The following is a 16257-nucleotide window of genomic DNA, read 5'->3' as shown; positions in this document are numbered from 1 at the left end:
AATTGGGTTGCTGGATCTGCAATAGAGCTATCACCTTCTAACTCCTGGACTAAAGCTGTCTACAATGACCATAAAGGCGAGATTTTAGAGAGAGTTCTTCCATAATAACACTGCTGGCTAGTGGGGGTTAGAGGGAATATGCACACACACACACCCTGAGTAACTCTCTAAGTTTGACAATGGTTTGTAATAGAACTGATCTGAATAATACACTATTATTGAATACAGCAACAATGTCGTAATACCCACGCTATAGAATGCAAATTATTTCGGATGGAAATGGAGAATTATCGCTTTACTTGCTCTGAATTCATTTGTTGTTGAATTGCCATCTTCGCGAGTAATGTTCTACCGTTATACGCATAACTGTCCAATGTTCCATGCAATCCTTGTGCACCGTGGGATTCTTATGTGTATAACGGCAGTGTTTGCCATGTGCGTTTTTGACATTTGCTTCTAAAAGCAAAGCAAAACTAATCAAATTCAATCGATGAAAAAACACTGGTGCCAATTCAAATGATAATCATTTGATTTAAGGGTGTTATACACACACTTAGAAAAAATCCTGCTAATTTAGGTGCTCTGAGACTGACATATACGAGCGTCAATTTTGATATAAAATTGAGTCATAACTGACGCGAAACTCAACTCAATCAAACGTAGTTTTCGCCGAGTAACGAACTTTTAAGTCTCGGAGCACTTAATTGTACATGGAATATTTGTTAACGTCTGATCCTTCATGTCAGAGATAGATTCCGTCACGTGTAAACTTAGTTAATTCTAAGTGTGCAGTACATCTTTTTCAACGACAAATCACTTTATTTCAAAACGCGAATCACTTGAAAATCAATGATAAATCACTTCGATTCGTAGTGCCCCATTGCAGACTGAGTCAAGTGCAAGAGCATTTGGATTAGATGTGACGACTTTTTACCGTGTATGAAATTGAGGATACCGCGGGAGGGTTCATTCAGACGCGGCCGTGGTTATGTGAACTGGAAGCTTCGATTGTGTAGGTACCTTGGGAGATTAGGACGATGATAATCATCGCGGTTTAAAAGTGTTCCGGATCGGAGGCTGAAGTGGTTGCTGGAGCAAACGGAGTTTCGGTCGATGGCTAGGAGCAGTGTTGGCAAAATCAGAAATCAATTGACATTTTCCATCTCTCATGCGCTTGCAATATCACGCGTGATATTGGAACCAAATATCATGCTTGATATTGATTTTACAAGCTCCTTTGATATTGCGAGACTATTCACAACGTGCAAAAATCAAGCTGAGAGTTGACTCGACACAAAAATGATTCCATTGCACATCGTTTATTTTAGAAAGAGAAAGCATAGTTTGCTATCTCTTTTTAATCTTCACCGATGGCAGACGCGAAGAGACTGCTGCAAGCCGTTATGGAAGTTTCGGTTGCATTCGGGTGTACAGCAAAAATCAGTTAACTCAATTTCACCACAGTTTGTTGAGATTTGCAGTTGGTGAGTTTTGTTAGCTTGATATTCCGAGCTGTGATATCACAGCTTGCAAAATCAACCGCAGTACTTAGTTTGTTTGTTGATTTTTGTCTACGAAAATCAAGCGTGATCTCGGGCGTTGGTGAGATTTGATTTTTTGATATTTTCCCAACACTGGCTAGGAGTACTCGGTGAGCGGATTTCTGTATCTTACAAGGGAAGTTACTGGATGGGAGCGTCATAGTGCCGGAACTAAACTTCAGCTACTGATGAGTTGCCAACCGGAGAGTTGCTAGAGGGATTTTTAAACCACTGATTCCTTTGCAATGCAAGAGATTGGCTGATTTTTACCCGTTTTTCTGTCGTTGAAAATTCATTTTTTGTGTAGTAGATAGAGTTAGTGATGAATAAATAATGAGTAGAATCGAGTGAGCGTGAAGCGTGATAGTCCGGTCACGACAATATGCAGGATTTTTGTTCTGGTTTTGCTTCCACCAGCCGATTGGCTGCCACTTCTTGGGGTCGAAAACTGGGAAGACTGCAGCAAGTGATGGATGCTTGTCTGGACGGAATATCGGTCAGCAAGGGCCGGCCGGTGTCGTTGGTGCTCCGTGACTTTAGAAAATAAGCAGTTTGATTGGGTTCACTGCAGAATTTGGATGAGTCCGATGAAGCTGTCGCCAATAAATACCTAGGGGAAATGCAGGTAATGTCGGCCTAAGTGTCCCTAATTTGGGCCCATAAATAAATTCAGCAATCGACTCAATTTTCAATCGCGTTCATCTAGACAAAATTGATAAATAGCAGATTTTTAGCGATGGGCCCAATCTTAGATCCATAGGCCAACATTAGAGACATTTCCCCTATTTGTTTTAATTTGGTTGATTTCATGGTCATTTGAAAATACAGGCGCGATCGAAAAAGTGACAGTATGTTTATGTTTAAACACACTGTGAAACACACTAAAACTCAGAGTTGGTTGGAAATGCTAACATGAAGCTTTTAGTGTGATGATTTATTAGCTAGAGAATGATCTTTAGAAGAGGGTAGGTGGATAGTTCCGTTAGAGTAGGGCAGTATGAAAATTGAATAGAAGTTGAAAATGAGCGAAGGGCCATTAATGCGACGGTTTTTTGAAGATAGACGCACATCTTTTACCTAACCCGTACGATGTACGCGGAGACCAAGTCTACAGGCAAAAAATGTGCGTCGCTCTTTTGCTCATACACTGACTGCGGCTGTGGAATAGTTCTAGTGACGTTTTCATCACTACCTATAAAGCCTCACGTTGCGAGAGCATTTCCAGTCGATGGTGTGTTATAATGCAGTTCTTCTTTACCCAACTATTGTGTTGCTCCTCTCGTCATGACCAACGTGATCATCTCAGAGAGAAAGCAGTAGGGTGGTTGTTGCGTGCTGTACCATCATCAGCATTGTTGACGGCTACTCCCGCCTTGAGTTGTTACATTCAAAGTGTTTTTATGTTACTTCATACGCGAAGTTAGCGATTTTCAGAGTTGGTTGGAAATGCTAACATGAAGCTCATTCTCTAGCTAATAAATCATCACATTAAAAGCTTCATGTTAGCATTTCCAACCAACTCTGAAAATCGCTAACTTCGCGTATGAAGTAACATAAAAACACTTTGAACCAAGGGGTAAGTCACTCAGCACATTGTGCCGAAATTATATTCGGCACAACTTGGGAACATCCATCGGCACATTTTCAGCATACCTTCGGCACAATCTCGTAGGCATTAGATTGTTGTAAATAAAATGGGACCACTGCTGGACAACTGTCATTGAAGTTGTTCAGAATATAACGTGCTGTTTGACTGTACATATGTTCAGGAACATCTTCTAATTGAATATACCAGAGGCACTCAGACCAGCAGTTAACTTATAGATCTAAATACGAAATGTAGGTTCCAGAGTGGGCTCAAGAGAAAGAGGCAGTTGATCAGACCTCATTAGTACCCTTAATTCAAATAATGCTGCAATTCCCACAAAACAAACTAAAGAAGTTTATTCATCACCCTCTATAGTTGATCTCCAACAATGCTACCCACCGGTTCCAACTCTTTCTGGTCGAAAGACTAGGTTTCTGGTCTGCCTTTGCCTTTGGTTTGCCATTATAAAACACTAAAACACAGGACTTTTATTACCCTATGGATCACAAAACACCGAAATTTCTCACACTCGCCACTTCCCGCGTCATCCTCAATCCGATTTATCCTTGCGATTTCAAACCAAAACATTCAAGGTGTCAGAAATACCGGGTGGCTGCGATGGGTGTTTTACAAACTATCGCAGCTTGCTCTATGACCGGCACAATCGGCATACTTGCGGCACACTGACAAAAAAGATGACCCAAGATTGGTGTGCGGAGTGACCTACCCCTTCACTCACTAAAACTGTTTAAAATGAAAACCGGTGAAATGATAGATAATTCTAACTCATCCAAGGCTATCGTTGAATATGGGATGAAATCAGCTAATATCGGTAGGTGAGTGTTATATTTATTAGAACAATTTCGTCTCCCTCGATTCTACTAAGAATTAGATGTAGTGTTTTGGTTGCTTTGATTAGGTCGTTTGTTTGTTTATGGGGTGTTTACACTTATGCTATTTCACTAGCGCTAATGAGCCAGCTGCTAGCAAAAAAGCTCACCAGCGTAATGTAAGCAGGGCATCAGCGTCTACCAGCATGAGATTTCAGGAGCAACTGAAATTCGTGCTAGTTGACTGGTACACTAGCGCTAGCAAATTCGCACAGATGTAAACACCCCATTAGGGAAAAAATATTAGTGGAGGCAGAGTGTTGTTGCCGTTCCGTCGACGACGGTTGGAGGAGAAGGATGAGGTGGTGAAGGAAGGGTTTGTTATTTGTGAAGGGTTTGTGAGTTCAGATATCGAAGTTGTAGAATAACAGAGGGAGCGAGGGAAAAGCTATACTGTTTGGACGAAGGAATTTTGAAGATGAAGGGTGGCTTCAGATCAGCTATGGCAGATTATGCACGAGTACGGATTTCCGGATAAACTGACGCGGTTGATCAAGGCGACGATGGATCGAGTGATGTGCGTTGTTCGAGTATCGGGGACACTCTCGAGTTCCTTTGAATCTCGAAGGGGGTTACGGCAGGGTGATGGACTTTCGTGTCTGATGTTCAACATCGCGTTAGAAGGTGTGATCAGAAGAGCTGGGATAGACACGAGTGGCACGATATTCAGGAAGTCCATCCAGCTCCTTGGTTTCGCCGATGACATTGACATTATGGCACGGAACTTTGAGATGATGGCGGAAACGTACATCAGACTGAAGGCTGAAGCTAGACGGATTGGACTTGCCATCAACGCATCAAAGACAAAATACATGAAAGCAAGAGGTTCTAGGGAAGACAATGTTAGCCTCCTACCCCGAGTTCAGATTGACGGTGACGAAATCGAGGTGGTCGATGAGTTCGTGTATTTGGGCTCACTGGTGACTGCCGAAAATGATACCAGCAGAGAAATTCAAAGACGCATTATGGCAGGGAATCGTACCTACTTTGGACTCCGGAGGACGCTCCGGTCGAATAAAATTCGCCGCCGCACGCAGTTGACTGTCTACAAGACGCTGATTAGATCGGTGGTCCTCTACGGCCACGAGACCTGGACTATGCTCGTGGAGGACCAACGCACCCTTGGTGTTTTCGAACGGAAGGTGTTGCGTACCATCTACGGTGGAGTGCAGATGGATGACGGAACGTGGAGGAGGCGAATGAACCACGAATTGCACCAGCTGCTGGGAGAACCATCCATCGTCCACATTGCAAAAATTGGGCGACTACGGTGGGCTGGGCACGTCGTAAGAATGCCGCACGATGATCCAGTGAAAATGGTTCTAGAAAGCGACCCAACAGGAACAAGAAGAAGAGGCGCACAGCGGGCAAGGTGGATCGACCAAGTAGAAGGTGACCTGCGGACCCTTCGCAGACTACGAGGCTGGCGAACTGTGGCCATGGATCGAGTAGAGTGGAGACGACTTCTTCGGACAGCAGAGGACAACAAGGCCTTAGCCTGATTGGTAAGGTAAGTAAGGGTGGCTTCAGAAGTCAGGAGTTCAGAAGGGAAGTAAGTAGCAAAGATCATGATGGTAGTGGAAGTTTGGTGTATGGATTCCTCGATGGAATCGGTACTGTAAATTGAAGAAGTGCATAGAATTCAGAAAGAGGAGTGGTGAAAATGGACGGTCAGCAGAATTTTACATTATGTTTGATTGTGGGTTTCCCAGCTACCCGGTTCAAGCTTCAGTTGGCTGCGGTGGCTCTTCTTTTCCTTCTATCCCTGAATAGATAGTGCGAACAAGGGCATCTGTGTGATGTTTTGCTGTACCTGTTGTGGACATTAGAACATCCTTTCCTTAAAATTGCTGAGGACGCCTTGTCTTGCCTCAACAGTTATTCTTAGATCTTCTTAGAATTAAATTAAAGCTCTCCTCATTGAATTTTTCTCAGAACTCCCTTGGAAATCTCCTGAAAATTTACCAGGAATCAGAATTACGTTCAAATCAATCCATCGATTTCGATCTCCTCAATTCTAAAATGGAATTGCAGACAAAACTCTCTTAGAATTTCCTTTAAGTTCACCTCAAATGTCGTCAGAATCATCCATATTTTCCGCAAGTCCATGAACCTTGAAAATTTTCTTAGATCCATTCATTGATTTTTCTATTCTAATCTAGAAAACATGTCTAGATCGGAAATCTGAATCTTCGTTCCAGAAGCTTGACATTTTGTTCAAGCTTGGATTATTAGTTTATTTGAAGGTCAAGGAATTGAACATTTTCTTCAACCCTATAATGTATTCTTTTCTCAGAATCTGAGGAACCTTCTGGGGCGCAAAGGTTAATAATCATTCCTCCCTCTTGAAGTTTACTCCTTCTTTATATCATGAGCTGTTCTTTTACAGAAAAAGGCTATTTAATAGTTGATCTGAAAATGTTGAAAAGCCATGGTTTCTTGAAGTTGGCTCCATCGTAATACTATGAGCAGTTCTTGGACTGCTATTATCGTTTGAACAATGATCAATAGTCACTCTTGAAGTTGACTCCTTCTTTAAAGTATGAGCAATCCTTCGAGAGCTGTCATCGAATGAACAATCCAATTGAACAATGCTTAAAAGTAATGTTTGCCCTTTTGAGTTTAAAACATGAGTAGTTCTTTGACAAACCATCAACTAAATATTTATTACTAGTAGGTTTGTGGACGCCGTCGCACCCGATGTAGCTAGTTTTCCATTTCGTGCAAAAATTTTCCTAGTCACGCAATATTTTCCTCTCCGCGCAACAGTTTTCATACTATTTAGAGTTTTCCACTTCAAGCTTTTCACGGTCTGTGATCTGTGGTCGTTACTTCTGCATCTGGTTGTCTAGGTGCGTTACTCACAGTTACGCGTTACTGCGCTGTGTGAAACAGAACTTTTTGCCAGTGCGATCGTCAACCTGAGGTAGGTTTTGAAAACGAGCTTAATTCCATGGGAATTTTCGGAGAATACTTAGGGTGGATTCTAAATGGACGGTTACAATCAAATCTGAGAATAATTTGAGAAGAACTTCAAATTAATTCTAAGAGATTTTTGGCTTTTGATTTGAGGAGAAATCAAAAAAAATTGAGGAGAACTTCAAATGAATTCTCAGCAGAAATACAAAGGGAATTCTGAAGGTAGTTCAATGGAAATTCTGAAAATAATTCCAATGCGTAAGGAAATTTCCAAGGTAATTCTAAGGTATATTTCAAGGGAATTGAATTACCAGGCTAGTTCCAAAGAACTTTTGGTGAACATGTCAAAGGAATACCGAGAATTATTCCAAAGTTATTCAGGAGGTATTTTTTAGAAAATTATGGGGAGAATTAATCAATTCTGAGCTGCACTTAAAAAGAATTCCCAAGGTATCTTCATGGGAATATCAGGAGAATACTGGAAGTGAAGAGGAAGCATTTTTCGGGGAATTGCTATGTAAGACGCTGCAAGAATTATAAGAGTGAATTCAGAAAGTGTTCTGCAGAAGATTTTCAAGAGTATTATCATAGAGGTAACTCTAAGACCGGAAGGTCCCGAAAAAACGTGCTCAACTTTTTGGCTCAGCTCTGGTACTCTCTTCGGTCCCAAGCTAATCGATGCACCCTTCGAAACATAGGAAAATCCACGAACTACTCATTTTATCTGACAAAGTTTCATAGCGAATCAAAACAAACATAGTGTAGTACTAGAATTTCGACTAGAATGGGGTACGCTTATAGATGTACTTGGGACCTATAGGCTAGTCAAGTAGTGAGCCAATTTAAAATCGTTAGTTTACACCGGTTGGTGTTATGGAGCAAATTATAAGGGAATTCCATTTTTGCATAAAACAAATTTGAAAGCTTGGACACAGAAAAAATACATCTAGATTCAAGGTTTGGAAACAAAATTGAAATTCTGAGGCTTGAATTTTTGTTGTAAGCTTCATACTTCAAAAATTGTGTAATCCTGGATTTAAAAAAAAAAATCAGGGAGTTTTATTTAAAATTGAACATTCCGGGTATGGAGAAATTTTCATGATTTTGTTATATATTAATTTGTTTGTAAGGCTGAATCAAATCAACTTTACAGAGCCGAGGATTCTTGTTCACTATACAATACATCTTACTATATCAAACTATAGTCAAAAAGTACAACACAATAAACACATTATCTTTCACTATCCAATAAGCCTCCTCCATCAGTGCGGGAGCCGCTTCCAGTTGTTTCATTGTATAGCAGTATTGCCAACGGGGGGCAGAGCGCTTCCATTGCAGCAATGGACGCAAAACGTGGTCAGCACTCACACACTCATCACGAAACGGTTGCTTTCCAAAATCGACGACGCATCGACCGAAGGAACTGCTGATGAAGAACAATGAGGAGGACCACACAATGGTAGCTGCCGAGTAAACAGACGATCACGTGACACACATCTGCTTCGGTCGACAGTTGAGTGAACACTGATTTTCAAGATTAGGGTAAATGAGAAGTTTTGAAGCTTCAACACAGGTAAACATATTTGATATGCTGTACTTTGAAATGTGTTTAAGATTTTGAAGTTTAAATTAATCAAAGGACTGAAGCTCCGAAAATTTAAATTAATATTGGTAGAAAAAACAACAACAGATTCTTCATTAATATTGACGGCAAGATTTGAGGTGGTTCCATTGTTCTTAAACGTACTGTTTTGTTACAAATACTCAACATCAGTTAGGTTAACTTTGACGTAAAGCCATGTTAATAAATATGACATTCTCATAATCCTATTCTAATACAAAAATTTAACATGTAAGCATCTTAATCATTCTGTACTTATTATCATACTTCAAAATATGTTGCTATTACAATTGAAAAACTGGATGAATTTAAAAAAACTGCAAGATTTCAAACATTATCTGTTTAACTGGATGTGTAAAAACTACAAGGTACAGCCCTATGGGGTTGTACGCAATGGTTACGTAGGACTGCGTGATCGTTTATGATAAATCTTATTTATTAACTGCTGTTTATACTCTTTAGTATGACGCGCTTGGCATAGATGGCCCATAGCGGCTCACGACGTGCAAATGATTCCGATCAATAGCGGTGCGGCTTCTTGCTCCTTCTATGCATGCTCATGTGGGCTGCAGCTGGAAAACACCACCACTCACCACGCGTTGATTGAATAAACACCGTTTGGTGAGACCGGTTGGAATTCAACTTTGAAATCTGTGTTAGGGAGATCGCTTTTCGCAGGCAATTGGTGATAATTTTAATTATCATAGCAACAGTTGCACATCCGTTGAATTTTCAATGTTGACATTTTGAAAAATGACAAAGTCTTAAGTTTAACAGATGCGTAAAAATATATCTGATCGATTGGTGATAAAATTATTGAATTTGGTCCAGGGGCAGCTGAGTCATTAACGTTCAAAATCTTTCAAAATTTTGTTACATGTTCTATTTTCGGTTTTCCCAAAGTGTGCCCCCATATAGAAATCACAGACGTCAAAAACTGGCATGTTGGCATCACTGACTGCTTCTGCTGCTGCTGATTGCGTTTTGTTGTTATTGTATTGGACAAGACAACGAAACAACGAAAGAAGGTAGAAGGCACAGTTAGCTCCGGACTCATTCCATCCGGATTAAGCCAAATTTGAGTTTCGTGCGCGCAAATTCGCAAAAATGTACGTAGATTGAATAAAATGTTGTTTTTGAATATCAAGAAAATCGAGAGAGGTTTCAATCAGCCTATTAGTATACTCCTAGACTGAGTAAAATTTTCGTCGATTTTCCATTGTGCTTGTTTGGAATTTCAAACTGAACCAGGGTACCTTCTGAACATGTCCTGGAAGTCCTCCGGATTTACTCTGGAAATGTTATGAACTTGCCTTGGAGGTTTACTTCGAAGATCCTATCGATCAGACTAAGAATATTGTTTAACTTGCCATGGAAACCCTTTGAATCCCCATGGAGCCTCCTGTCTCTCTTGGATTTAGATGCATTGAAATTTGGATGATCTAGGATTTTTTTTTTGAAAGTTTTCTGGACCTGTCCGAAGATTCTCTGGATTTACCATGGAGATCCTTTGTGCTTGTTTAGAATTTGAATTCGAACTGTAGCTTTCTGAGGAGACCTTCTGAACTTAAAGAACAAATTGTGTTCCCACATCTGCATTGCATCTAGAAAATCATCTCGTGAAGGTTTTATACAAAAAGATGCATACTGGAAAAACTTCCTTGTATGCTGCAGTCCATTGCAAGAATTGCCATTACATTTTTGTGGTATGAAACATATGCTTCTTCTTCTTCTTCTTATTCTTCGCATTTCAAGCTTATTGCTTATCGTATATTAGCTTATTGCGTACTCTCAACTTAGTTTTCTACATGCACTTCCACAGTTATTAATTGAGAGCTTTCGATGCCTGTACGATTGTTGCATTAGTATAATTGTATGGCAAGTACAATCATTCTCTATGCCCAGGGAAGTCGAGGAATTTTCCAACCCGAAAAAATGCCTAGACCGGATCGGGAATCGAACCCATCCACCTCCAGCATGGTATTGCTTTGTAGCTGCACCGTTACCGACTGAACTAAAGGGGGCCCCAGCTAAAACATATGCAGAGGATATAATAAATCCAACCTTACATTGGATGTAAGAAAAACATGTTTTGCGTGTAACCCCAGAAGTGGCTAACTTAGCTTAGACAATTTTTGATTTAAAGCCTTTTCGGTAGTTAGTCTTGAAGAAATGTTGAGAATTAGCACATTTGGCACATTGGTGTATTTTCTGGCCTTAGTTTAAACATACAGCAATACAGCATTAATTTTACGTGAAAGTAATTAATAATCCATTCATTTGCATTGAATTTTACATGCATCTGTGTTTTTACGTAACAGTGAAAAGTTCAGTATAAATTAATTGAATTGAACGGAAAACGATATAAATTTACATGAAATTGTAAATTCCAGCGTTAATTCATTGAATTACTGACCGTTTATCATGTAAGTTAATATTCAAAAACCTGCTCCAGTTTGTAGTTGAATATTACACCAAGCTTTACACTATTTGACCGACTCACTGTCTTTGAACGCATAACGAAAATGTTTAGCAACTTTCTCACCCAAACCATATTTACAATCAAATAAGAACTGAGTTAATCTAGAAGAATAACATTAAATTTCAGCTGATATTCAATCAGCAACCCCAAGCAACACCTCCCAGATTGTGCAAGCCATAACTTTCCGTGTGCACAAGTTCAATAAAATGCAATCAAAAACTACATCCCTCGAACGGGAACAATTTTCATACATTGAGTAAAGTTTCAATTGAATTAATCTGATTGCAACGATTGCAACGAGTCGTCGGGTCGGCCCTCAAGTCTCACCCATCCACGAATTTTACAGTTCTCCATCTCTGCCATCTCCGTCTCGCTCTCGTATAATTGCCGAGATAACTCAATTCCAACTAACTTTGTAGAGCTGTTCCAGAGCTATGCAATCTACTGAATATTATTTCCCCAATTAGTCACTCTGCGAGTGCTTGCATTCACGTTCATATCCTGACCGGGCTGATGGAACACACTTCACTGCGAAAAAAAAAAAACTCCATCAAATTTCCCATCCCTAAACTACAGCACCCATGCTCTGTGCTGTGTGTTCAGATTTTGTGGCTTTCGGCTATCAGCCACTCTGTTGCTGTAGACGAGATTTCATGTTTCAGCTCATAAAACATGTGAAATAACTCTCACTGCTGCTGCACTGGGGCCCGTTCGCTGTCCAACCGCTTCACAAATTCAACTTTCGAAACAAGCATGCAGTTTTTCAAATAGCCCGTTCCGTCCATTCGTCCGTTCACCATCCCCTGCAAAAACCACTTTGGATTCACTCACTTCAACTGCCATTTTTTATTATTATTATTATTATTATTCGCCTTTAGTTCCTGCTGCTTATTTCGTTTTCACTAAATGCATGCCTCGCACCAATGTGGTGGATGGCTTCTTCTTGTTCTTTGCTTCCATATCCACTTGAGTCGGTTCCCTTCGGCGATTTCGCCGATTTTCTCCAATTCAACTTTCCGCCCACCCTCGATTTTTTTCTTCTTATCCTTTCCGAAATGTTTGGCCTGCCACTTCACAGCGATTTTCGTTATTTCGCACCAAATCTTCCCGCATTTTTATTTATTTTGTTATGATTTTAGCATTTCCATCATTTCACACTTACTTTCCCTAAAGCTCCGCAGTTTCTTCCTGCTGCAACTGCTCCGCGCAGATTTGGTTACACATAAAAAAGACTTTTACTCGCACTCGCACGCGTTCGCAACTTTCACCTCAGATTTTCGCAACAATCCAATCCAATCTGAAACTGCATCCACCACACTTCCAATTCAACCAACACACCGACACTGGGTAAAAGTTTCACTCCCTTCCAGTAACAGCAAACGACAACACTCGATTCGCGTAGCAGAAACTTCGTCTCCGTTCTCCGGTAGGTAGGTAGATAGGTAGGTACTAGCCGTTTGTAGATCGCGATGTTACTCGTAGCACGTCCCAATATCGACTGACTTGAAGCCGGAGCTCGCTAGTTGGAGTTACTTGAAAACAAACCTCCTTTCAGGTTCCATATGGGGGGTAGGTAGGTAGTCGCTAGTTGACTGCGTGCGGCTGGCGCTGAAGTTGATATCCGCGTTCGTTCGGTTCGGATGTCGACGTCGTCGTCGTCGTGTCTTTGGGGGGCGAGAGCTTTCCGAATAGGAGTGGGAGCTTTGGAGGCCGAATGCTGCGAGCGGTGACGGTGAGTACGAATAGAAACTTTGTGCAATTTAGTGGGTGATGGGTCACTAGTAATTTAACACTCCATATAAACGTGTATAACGGCAAGTTTGCAATGCCATAGATTAGCCATTTATTGATCAATCTTGTGGTACCATCCCTACACTGATAAATTAAACTATTCTCATTTTTATTAAAATTTAATCAATTTTCTGAGTTTAATAATCATATAGAGTGATTAAAAATACACAGCAAAAAATTAATTTTAATATCACATCAAAGTGGATGCACTTTAATCATGTCGAAAATCTCATGTAATTTTTATGGCCACACAAATAAACAAATGCAGTAAAAGCAACGTAATGTCAGCACATGCACTGTATTAATGATAATTTTGCCCTTTTTGGCAAGTAATATTACACCATATTTTCGACACGATTGAAGTGCATCCATCTTGATGTGATATTGAAATTAATTTTTTGCTGTGTACATTACCACTTGTTAAAAAATAATCATCTAATATCAGATTTCAGTTTAATCATGGTTGACTAAATTGAAAGTTATCTTGTTTGAATATATTTTAATCAGTTTTGATTATATTTTAATATTCTAAAATAATAAAATTTGATAATGAAAAGATACATTTTTATCACAAGTGATTATTTAGAATTTAATCATACACAGCAAAAAAATAATTTTGATATCACGTCAAAGTGGATGCACTACAATCATGTCGAAAATATGGTGTAATATTACTTGCTAAAAAGGACAAAATTATCATTAATACAATGCATGAACTGACATTACGCTGCTTTTACTGCATTTGTTTATTTATGTGGTCATAAAAATTACATGAAATTTTCGACATGATTGTAGTGCATCCACTTTGACGTGATATCAAAATTATTTTTTTGCTGTGTACATGACTACTGCCAAAGTAATCATGGCTCGGATTCAATAAGGTAAAGCGGGAATTTGCATACTTTTTAACATTTTGTGATTTAATTTATTTTTGAGTGTAGGGTCTGTAGCAGTACCGCAGGCGCAAGGCTGCTATTCTTAGCGTGGGGCATATTATCTACTTTCGATCTACTTTGATTTTCAAATGTTTCATATATGTTTTGATTCCGCGTAACTGAGCTAACAATAATGTGACATACTGTACTTAACAAACATTCATATAAGTAAGGTAGACCTCCAGCAAAGTGCAATCCATGCAAAAATGGCCTTGCCGGTGGTACCCCGACCGTCAGTTTTCACACGTTCCTCTTTATGAAATAGCACAGTCCAAATGCACAGTTTCAAATTGCATCCTCGGCATAAATTTACCTAAGCATCCCTTCAAGTGCCCCGAAAAGGCCTCGCAAGAAAGCTGGTGCCAGCAACCACACGGAAAGGTTGCTTCAGAGTAATCCGTTCTCGGCACTCCCCGAAAGCATAGATCCAGTTGAGAAACGGGAAAAAGTGCGCTCACTGTTCACTCTTGAACACTGTTGAACTCGCGTTGCTGAGCATGAGCATGATTGACCGCCAGACCAGCTGTAATTACACAGAGAACCAATAGACGCTGCTTGGGACTAGCAATCATCCGCAATGTGTAAAAACTGGTGATCTCAAAGTAGGCAATACCAGCGCCGGCCGCGCCCGAACACAGGTCAAGAAAGGAAGGGGTAGGAATGTGTTGACGTGACATTCGCTTTGATAGAAGCCGAGAACATCTCTGCACTTCCACGAGGAATCACTGGGATATTGGGTAATAGGGTTGGGTTTGCAGCAGGGTTCGTTTTGGTAAACGATAAGCTGAATTGATGTCCTAACCATCATATCACGCGAAGGAGCTTGGGATTGAACCCACGGTTTTCTGCTCAGTAAGCAAAACCGTTTGCAACTAGGCAGACGAGCTCCTTTTTAATCATCGACTTACTGTTATTACCATGTAGTCATATTAACAAATAAAACAATTGACGAATCTTGAATGTGGATGGGCTTGAGATTAGACTCATGATGTTCTGCTCAGTAAGCAAAACCGGTTGCTTTAAGGCCACCGAGCCCCTCATATCACATTATAGCGTTACTCAAGTTTGTATAACTATTCAAACCCGGCACCGACGACACCGAAAAGTTTTACAAAATACACGTTAAACAAGCGATCTTATAAATACATTTTTAATATGAAAGGACCTGGGACCGTGCTTTTCTGCTCAGTAAACAAGCCACTGCAACCGACGATCTTTGAAATCCTAAAACTAAAAGCTACGAAAGAGTACTTAGGCCTTCATTAAGATCCACTTTCGATTTTCTCTTTACGCATGGTTCAGGCAATCATAACAAGCTATGACCGACGTGACGATAGACCTGGTAAAACAAGCTATTCAAATGAAATTAAGTTCTCGAATTTCACTTGGCATGTAATGAACAACAGAAATACGCGATAAATCATATTTTCAGCGGTTGATGGTTTATTTTAAATATACTAACGGTACTGCCTTAGACTACGACGGTGATTACGACAGCGACTGCGACGGCGTCTACGACAACGACAACATGGAATTTGTAACTTACCATTTGTCTCGGATAAACACCTTTGCCCGGCACCTCCACTGGTTCTTCATGTCCGCTATCTGTCACTGTTTGCAAAATATCTGATAGCAATTACCTTTGTTGTAATACTTCCTGTATTGCCATGGTCATCTGGGAGGAGGGTCGCATCTAGTGCTTTCCCCAGGAACCGTTCACGGCCACCAGCTACCGCCCGTCCAGTCTTGGGCGTATCCAGCGAGACCCACCTGAAATGACTAACGAATGGAAGACTTTGACTACCCAGCCATGCAATAGTCTCATTCCGGCCTTATGGAAACTTGATGATTCTATTGCGCTTATCTTCTGGCACCATCCAGGGGAGACTTGGTCCTGTACCCAATGCTTAACTTATCTCCATTCCACTCAGCTACTCGCAATTTCTTGTGATATAGTGGGCGGAACATTATTATATGAGACACTTCAATGCAGACGTCTTTCCAAATTTGGCAGATCGACAGGTAATCGGTGAGTTACCACGATAGTTGCTATTCAACAACTCGACAACGTCCCATCGTCAACGCCTGCTATGAGAATTTCCCATTGCAGACGCCAACGAAATGACGTCATCGAGCTATCGATCAACTACCTTGGTTATCGCCTGGTACCTTATAGCACGATGCTATGAGGCGAACCGGAAGAATCGATGAGCTACCTCCCCCCTTGCATTGCTCAGGAATGAGGTGGCTAAAAATCGAATCCATCCACTGTTCAAGCTGTGCAGCACGGGGATCAAAATCTTGTGCTCGACGCTGGCGCTGGTAATAATCAAAAACAGCTTTGCGTAGATTGTCTAAATCAATGGAGGAAATCCTACAGGGATGCTTTGCAACAAATGATTTGTGTAATAAGTAACTAAAATCATTTACGCCACTGTAAGAATTGAACTTACTAAATTAGCCGATAAGACAGAAAAATGCATATCATGC

At 40.5% G+C, this 16257-nt stretch overlaps 1 protein-coding gene across 1 annotated transcript in view; it reads right to left on the bottom strand.

The window, feature by feature from the left end:
- Positions 1-12490, bottom strand: part of LOC135696926 (uncharacterized) — a 186879-nt gene extending 174389 nt beyond the window's left edge. Inside the window, exon 1 of the mRNA XM_065216467.1 lies at positions 12204-12490. The gene's annotated coding sequence lies outside the window, so the exon portion shown is untranslated. The remainder of the gene's footprint in view (positions 1-12203) is intronic.
- Between the last annotated feature and the right edge of the window lie 3767 nt (positions 12491-16257).

The sequence above is a fragment of the Ochlerotatus camptorhynchus genome, unplaced genomic scaffold, assembly GCF_037179485.1.
Source record: "Ochlerotatus camptorhynchus isolate MF236.1 unplaced genomic scaffold, CSIRO-AGI_Acam_v1.1 ptg000063l, whole genome shotgun sequence".
NCBI classification, from domain to species: domain Eukaryota; kingdom Metazoa; phylum Arthropoda; class Insecta; order Diptera; family Culicidae; genus Ochlerotatus; species Ochlerotatus camptorhynchus.
The sequence above is the reverse complement of the archived record's forward strand: the minus strand, read 5'-3'. Positions and strand labels throughout refer to the sequence as shown.